Raw genomic sequence first — 8,785 nt, 5'->3', positions numbered from 1 at the left:
GCTGCTAAGACTAAATCATTCCTTTTTCGCTCATATCTGTTGGCAGCAACCTGCTGACCTTTGTTGACTCCACTCACTCTTAAATGCTGCAAACAATTTCACTTCTAATCTAGATTTTACTTGTATCCAAGTGCTCACTTTTTTACATATATGTTCCCTGAACTCTGCGCTCTCCTTGAGCCACCCTCCCTAATCAGGAGTAAGGCTGGCAGAGAAATCACAGTCCCAGATCCTTGTCACTCAAAAACCCCAGATCCTGCCAAAGTCTTTTTCTGTCCCATCCAATCTGACTGAGGAATCTTATAAACTGCAGATGCATTCACTGGCCACTTGCTTGAAGCAGGAAAGGAGAACTGATCCCTCCACATGGAATGATCTCTGGGAGGGAAGGTGAAATGGAGGCTAGGTTACACAACAGGAAAAAGTGCATGAAATCTTGCCATCGATGGGCTCCTATTGGAAGTTTATTTTGGCGTCTGGTTTTGAAACTGCTGTGCAAAGTCAGCTACTGGAAGTTTCATTGCTGTTTTTTGATGCAGGAGGATTATAAATCCAACCAAGTTTCCCTCAAACTTCTTCTCTGAGATTGTTTCAAAGAAAAAAAAAAAGAGAGAGAAAATGTTGCTGGTACCTTCTCCCTCTGAAGCTATGGTAGTTTCCCCAATGATCATTCTGGAGAGAGTTCTGACTCAGGATTCCATAAGAAAACCCAAATGAAGACATAAAAATAAGCTGTGGGCCAACAGAGGGGATGACATTAGATACTACAAACTGAATGCTGGCTCAAAGGAACTGAAGCTTTAGTGTGAGCAGTACCTCTTTGATGATTACAGACACAGGATCTTCTCTAGTGAGAATAAGGAAAACGTGGTTTATCCTCTTAGAAAGCAAGTGAAGAAGGCATCAGGCACCTAAAGAATGACTCTGCAATCAAGGATCCTAAGCCATAAAAAACTGGCAGACATCTATGGTAGAAAATTTTGCTAGCTTCAAAAAGAAATAAAGAGGAAGAGCTTTAACTCTGGGTGAGGGCTCAAGTTCGTAGGCTGATTTAATGAATGCCTGAGTAATACTCTAAGTCTGTGTGTTTCCAGTACCTCTCTCTTTTTGCTCCTAAACAGTTTCAAGCGATGTTATCTGGGAGTGTATTAAAATGGCTCAGGATATAATTATACTTGTCTTCTTGGTCCCACCTGAGTGATTCTCTCACTATCTCTTCCTACATCTAAAGAATTCTTGTCACTAAATTCAATTCCTGAATTATCTGGTGGCTAAGACGTGTATAAAGTTCACTGTGCTCTAGACATATCTAGTTAAAGAATCATAACTACATTCGTATTTGCTGGGTTGCAGAACTTCACTAAGGCTCTCATCCCCTGACTCAAAGGCATAAATAATGCAAGCAAAAAGATCAAAGAATTCTATCCTTCCAAAGAAAATTTCTATTCAATGTAAGCACATTTACTTTGATGGCTAATTTTTTTGGGACAATCTATTTTTTTTTTCCTGTCCTTCCATTACCAGAGGAATTATTAATTAATTCAACAAATGTTAATTGAGCACCTACTATGTGCTGGAAACTCTTCCACGTGCTGAGGATGTAGTAGTAAAAAAACCAAATTTATGCTCTCATGGAATTAAATTATACTATTATGCAGTAGATCAATAGCCCACTATATTGTATAGTGCTAGCGAAATAAGTGTGATGAAGAAAAATAAAACAGGCTATCTAGTAGAAGACTTGTTTGGAAAGCAAACTACTCCTTGGGTAGAGAGAAAGTAAAGCATTAAAATGTCAGGTAACATTCATTCCATATAGATTTTCCCTGATTGCCTCAGGACTTCCAAATGATGTCAATGTGTGTTCAGTAAAAATAAACACATTGGCGCAGACATAGCGACATAGGTATATGTCATAAAAAAAGAACCATGACCCGCTTTTAGTTTTTACTAAGAATTGACTGTCTCATGCAGAACAGTAGTCACCTGAGGTGGGAATAAACAGAAATAAGTTTATGGTGTTGAGCTTGACATGCCTGATGTAGTTATTTTTTGGCTTAAATTTTTAAATTAAAAAAAATTAAATTGTGGTTAAAATCATATACCATAGATTTGTTTACTTAATTATTTTTATGTGTATATTACAGTATTGTTAAGTATATGCCCATTGTGATACAGCAGACCTCAAGAATTTTTCCTCTTGCATGACACAACTCTATGCCTATTGAATAACAATTTCGTCTTTTCCCCCACCCCCAGCCCCTGGAAACCACCATTCTACTCACTGTTTGTATGATTAAAGTTTGATTACTTTAGCAACCTCATATGAGCGGAATCAAGCAGTAATTGTCATTTTGTGATTGGCTTGCTTCACTTAGCACAATGTCCTCAAGGTTCATAATGCTGTAGCAAATGACAAGGATTTCCTTCTTTCTTAGAGCCGAATAATGTCCCATTATGTGTATATACCATATTTTGTGTACCCATTTATCTTTGGATGGACACATTGTGGTTATTGTGAATAATGTTGCAATGAATATAGGTGTGCAAATATCTCTTTGAGATCCTGTTTTCAAATCTTTTGGATACCAGTTTCATTATTTTTGGACCATTATATGATGTGTTACCCTGAATGAAATGCCAGACTCATTCTCCTTGTAATTTGTAGTGGTTCCCTGGTTTCTCCAGCCACTCTGTATCAAACACCTGGTATCTCCCAGAGCCTGAAGACTCAAAGAAGAATTAAATAAATACATAAAAGCTAACACTTCTATGGTGACTACTATGTGCTGGGCACACTTCTAAGTTACCTTTCTGAGGTAGGTAGTGTTATTCTCACTCCTGGTTTGAGGGAGAATGCTGAGGCACACAGTTAACTGGCAAAAGAAAGATGAGATGTGGTCCCAGGAAGTCTGGCTTCAGAATTCTGCACCTAGACCCTCACACCAAACAATCTCTCTTTTACCTCCAAGTGTTCAGGGTATGGTATGATAGGACTGACAGACAAGGAGATGACTACATTCAGCATTCCAGGAATCGCTGTGGCGAAGATGCTCAAACAACTTGCTTTGAGAACATGGAGCAAGACACACTGAACTCTATACACTTGGGAAAATTTTTTCTGGGGGCAAAGAGGCTTGGGTTGAATCCTGATGGTTCAGTAAGAGGGTCAAATGAACAAGGGGGAATTATCAAAAGAAGTAATGGCATTTAAGGTACCTTCCTGGTAAAATAAAATCTGTGCTTTTGCATATGTGCTATGCACATACCTGCATTTGATACCTGCTATGCAAATGCTTGCTGCATGTTAGACCTTATAATAAGCACTTTATGTATTCTCTTATTCATCCCTAACAAGGCACTGAAGGGCAGATATAATGATCCTCATTTTACAGATGAGGAAACTGAGGTTCAGAGATGTTAAGCATGCTACCCAAGAACACACAGCCGAAGTCCAAACCTGGTTTGTTGGTCTCCCAAGCTAGTGCTCCTAACACTCTGCAAAGCATAAAGGAAGAATGGATGATGTAGAAGCCAGGTGCTCTCCACCCTTGAAAAGCCCTGAGGGTACAACAGCCTGGGCAAAGTTGTGGCAGGATCTGGTCCACTTTGGCTCACTGACTGATAAGCCTGAGTAGAGTACATGGCAGAAAAGGGAAGGTTAAGAACAGGGGCAAAGTAGCAAGATCTTTCTTTAAAAAGAAGAAAGCTGGGCCTCCTCCTCCCCCAACCTGGCGGTGCGGCACCGTGGTGGCGGGGGTGTTTGGTTGCCTCAAAGCCACTGTGCTCCCAGTTCTAAGGTTGCAGCACAAGCCTCTGTTCACCTGACACCCTTGAAAAGCAGAGCGAGTGAAACAGTGGCTTACCAAAAGGCACCGGAGGTCTCTGTTTCTGGCTGGGCTCTACGGTGGACTTGACATTCTGAAAGCACTTGTAGATAGACTGCCAAAATGCCAGCTTAAAAAAAAATCCAAGGTAGGGTCAAATTTTCTCTGCATCTACCGTCCTCTCCCTCCCACAGGGTAGTAATCACATCACAGAGAAACCTGAGTGCACTTATTTTTCGCTGCTTGATCCTATTCACCTGAAAAATGTAACTTTTGCTGGAGAAGATTCAGGGAGGAGGTGCTGCGTCCTGATTTATTGCTCTTTCCCTGAGAAGTTTTTGCTTCTGAGAATTCTATTGTGTCACAACTGGGGTAGGATTTAGCTCTTACTCTGAAGGAACTGAGTCTTGGTAATGAGATTAATAAAACGCATGATCTGGCATCTCAAAGCACTGTGATGTGGCAACTTATGAAGAATAGAGAAGGGACAGTTTGTTAAGTTGCTTTACTTTTCTTGTGGGACTTTTAGCACTCTCCTGATACACAATGCTGGGCAAGCTCACAGGTACCTCCTAGACTCTGTGTCATGCCTACACTCCCCTAACTCCTGACACACAAAACAACAGATGCCCTTGATAAGGGGAACCGACGATGAATAAGTGTATTTTCCCTTCAGTGACAAACATTCTTACTGATGTAGGTGCCCAGTGAATGCATGTTAAATGGATGATCTGGGATTTGGGGAAACAGTGGAAATGGGGGCATTTGGGGAAACAGTGGAAATGGGGGCAAAGGGCTTGGAGAGAGTGAGGAAGAGAATGGTGATCCACACGTGGGAAGACAAAGCTGGTGTCATAACCTGCTCTGCTGTCTCCACCCACCAAATCCTTTGAGATCCTGGCTTGAACAATCAGAATATGCTCAACATGTGCACATGGAGAACAGCCTTTCTCTGTGATCAAATGGCTGGGGAGTATCTTTAGGAGAATTTCAATCTGTGTTTATTTTGGTGCTCCAAGAGGAACCCAAACCCAATGACATCTTCTATTTTCATGACACAGTCATGTGAATCAGCACTGGTCAGGACTGGTCCCTGGACAGGTTTCTTCTCAGAACTGCCCCCAACGGTGTGAAGAGGAACCTCTTATCGTTTCTTGGGCCCAGCAACTATATTTCTGTAGACAAGAAGAAAAGAACATTTTTGAGAAATATATGAGGTGATGAAAGAGGATTGCCTTCATTTTATTTTATTTTTTTTCCTAGTTATAGCTCCACTTGCCTTGATTTTAATTATGAAAATAATACAATTGCTTTTAAATGACAAAATACACAATTACAGTTAGGATCATGATTTCTGAATGTGTGGGGTGCTTACGTACATTCTTACTGGAGCTGTGCTTGAACTCTTGAATTCTAACTTAGCTGTTGTAAAGTCATTTTTCAAGCTTTTTACTAAGTTGGGCGTCAGAATAATTTTATACACAGTTGTGCTTAATACTTCCGGAGGGAGAAAAATTTATGAAAATGCTGCCTTTTTTTTTTTTTTTTTTTAAGGCAGATTTCCGTCGTTTGTGGTGGCTGGGAGAGCAGCTGTGCCTTGGGCCTCAGCTCTCCTCCTGCTTTCCCTCCAAGGATGGCCCAGAAGGAGAACAGTTACCCCTGCCCTATGGCAAGCAGACGGCTCCAGCCGACCTGGAGTACCCTGCCCTCGCGAGTCTTCCCAAGGATCCCCACCGAAGCTGCGCGTGAGCTCCTGAGCTGCGCAGACGCACAGCCCGCAGCAACCCCTGCCATGAGGTGGTGGAGAACAGCTGTGGGACAAGCAGTATCTTAACGCGGCCCTTCACGGTCGACGACCTTGAGACTGGGCGTCCCCCGGGCAAAGACAAGTTTGCACATGTGTACTTAGCTCGAAAGAAGAAAAGCCATTTCATCGTGGCCCTCAAGGCCTTCAAGTCTCAGATAGAGAAGGAGGGCGTGGGGAGCACCAGCTGCACAGGCAGATAGAAATCCAGGCCCCCGTTCAGCATCCCAAACATACTGAGTTGCTACAACTACTTTTATGACCTGAGAAAAATCTACTGAATTATAGAGTACGCCCCCGTCACCTCTACCCGCGAGGAGCTGTACCAGGAGCTGCGGAAGAGCCGCACCTTTGACAGGAAACGAACAGCCAGCATCATGGGGGAGGTGGCAGGTGCGCTGATGTACTGCCACGGGAAGAAGGTGACTCCCAGACATAAAGCCAGAGAATCTGCTCTCAGGGGTTGAGAGCGAGCTGAAAGTTGCCGACTTCGGCTGCCTTGTGCACGCCCCCTCACTGAGGAGGAAGACAAATGTGTGGCGCCCTGGACTACCTGTCCCAGGAGACAATTGAGGGGCGCGCGCACACAGAGAAGGTGGATCTGTGGTACATCGGAGTACTCGGCTATGAGCCGCTGGTGGGGAACCCCACACACAATGAGGCCTATGGGGGAATCATCCAGGTGGTCCTAAAATTCCCCCTTCTGTGCCCATGGGAGCCCCAGGACCTCATCTCCAAGCTGCTCAGGCATAACTCCTCAGAACGGCTGCCCTGGCCCAGGTCTCAGCCCAGCCTGAGATCCAGGCCCATTCTCGGAGGGTTCTGCCTCCCTCTGCCCATCAGTCTGTCCCCTGGTGGTCCCTGACATTCACTCGGGTGCGTCCGTGTTTGTAAGTCTGCATATGTGTAGGGGAAAGGAGCGGTCATGACCTGTTCCCTTATCTGTCTTCTACTTCCTTTGTTTAATAAAGACTAAAGGTTTTTTGTTTGTTTGTTTGTTTGTTTGTTTGTTTTTGGTAAATAAGTGTAAAAAAGGAGAATTTTGAAAAGACCAAATCAATTATGAAGCCTTGGTCTACAATGCTCATTGTAATGCTTGAGTTGGAGAAGGTGGCTTCAGCTTTAATATGTTGAGAATTAGAGGAACATTAAGTGGATTCAGAATCCTAGTGGACTTCTCTAGACAGCACAGCATGCTTGGGAGATTTCCTGGGGGATTCTGAGACACTGTCAGATCTTGAGCTCAAAGGCAGAGCGAGCTATTCATAGCTCTTGTTCATAGCTCTATCCGGGACTATTATTGAAGACTTGCTACCCAGTGAGGACTCAGTAAATAACTGTTGAATAAACTCAGTAAAATAAAATGGGAAAAGTCAGCCTGAGACCTGTACTGGGTTAGACACTGATAATTCAGCAGTGAATAAAACAAAATCCCTGATTTAGGGCAGTGCTTCCATTCTCATGGTGTAGTGCTAGTGTGGAGAATTTCATCCTAATTATTGCACAGCAATGCATTTTTTTGCTGAAAAAGTATTTTTTTTTTTTCTGGAGTGAATTGCACCAAATAAATTTAATTTCTGATCACTTTTCTGCAGAGTATAGTGAAACCACTTCTAATATTTCCATTTTCATTCTTATTTTCTTACTTTTGTTGAGTTCTCTTTTCCTGTGAAAATTTTGTAATGAAATTTGATTCATCAGTTTTTTTCCACATCTAGTATTGCCAAATATGGCTTCTTTCATTTCTATGTTTTTAACCCCCTTTAGACCCATATTTTTACTAAGTCTAACACTCACAGGTAAAATTGAAGATCTCACACTTTAACTGTTGCCGGTCTTATTTTAGGTTGACTGATTCTACCATTTGTTATAAGAGGACAAAACATGGTAGCTTGTATTTATGTCCTAGCTAATTCTTGACACCCTGCAGGATAGCACTGCCTCAGGAGTGAGTCTCCTATGTTGCTAAGTCAGCTCTTTGGATCCCTTTGGGTGCTCTGTTCAGAGTGTCAACATGTCCTCTTTCATCTTGAACTTTATCATTCCCAGGACACTTTAGACGTTGTATGTTCCAGCCAAATAGACTGCCTATTGAATGTTGCTTTCCCAACCTGAGGTCTTTCTTTCTTTCTCTTTCTTTCTCTCTTTTCTTTTCTTCCCTTCCTTCCTTCCTTCCTTCCTTCTCTCTCTCTTTCTTTTTTTTTTTTTTTTTTTGACAGAGTCTCACTGTCACCCAGGCTGGAGTGCAGTGGCATGATCTCGGCTCACTGAAGCCTCCATCTCCAAAGTTCAAGTGATTCTCCCGCTTCATCCTCCTGAGTAGCAGGGATCAGAGGAGTACACCACCACGCCTTTTTTTTTTTTTTTAAATTTTTTTTATTTTTAGTAGAGACAGGGTTTCACCATTTTAGCCAGGCTGGTCTCGAACTCCTGACTTCAAGTGATTCACCTGCCTTGGCCTCCCAAAGTGCTGGATTGCAGGCATGAGCCACCACACCCAGCCTTTTTTTTCTTATGTTTTTTTATTTGTTTTTTCAGAAGGAGTCTCACTGTCGCCCAAGCTGGAGTGCAGTGGTGTGATCTTGGCTCACTGCAACCTCTGCCTCCTTGGTTTAAGCGATTCTCCTGCCTCAGCCTCCTGAGTAGCTGGGATTACAGGTGTGTGCCAACATACCCAGCTAACTTGTATTTTTAGTAGAGGTGGGGTTTCACTATTCTTTCTTATGTTTTATCAGTTCTCTATGAAGATGTTACTGATCCTTCCTATCAGAGGTAATTTTTTTTACAACATTAATGACACAGATATTATGTTGTTATGCTATGCTATGTTATGCTATTATTTATTTATTTGAGACAGGGTCCCACTGTGTCACCCAGGCTGGAATGCAGTGACACTATTATAGCTCACTGCAGCCTGGACCTCCTGGGCTCAGGCAATACTCCTGCCTCACCATCCCAAAGTGTTGGGACTACAGATGTGTACCACCATGTCTGACCTATTTATTTATAATGTATTAATGACCTTGTCTTATTTTCCATATTGATCTTAAAATTCCTCAAAGGCAGAGTTTGTATTTTATTTATATTTATGTCTTATAAAATTATTTTTTAAAATTTAAGTTGAGTCCATCTTTGAACCCCAACTGCAGTAGGC

At 42.3% G+C, this 8,785-nt stretch overlaps 1 pseudogene; it reads left to right on the top strand.

Moving 5' to 3' along the window:
* The first annotated feature begins 5,460 nt into the window (after positions 1–5,460).
* Positions 5,461–6,525, top strand: LOC112630192 (annotated as a pseudogene).
* Positions 6,526–8,785: the final 2,260 nt, after the last annotated feature.

Source organism: Theropithecus gelada, chromosome 8 (assembly GCF_003255815.1).
Source record: "Theropithecus gelada isolate Dixy chromosome 8, Tgel_1.0, whole genome shotgun sequence".
Taxonomy (NCBI): Eukaryota; Metazoa; Chordata; class Mammalia; order Primates; family Cercopithecidae; genus Theropithecus; species Theropithecus gelada.
This window is presented reverse-complemented; position numbering and strand designations above follow the sequence as displayed.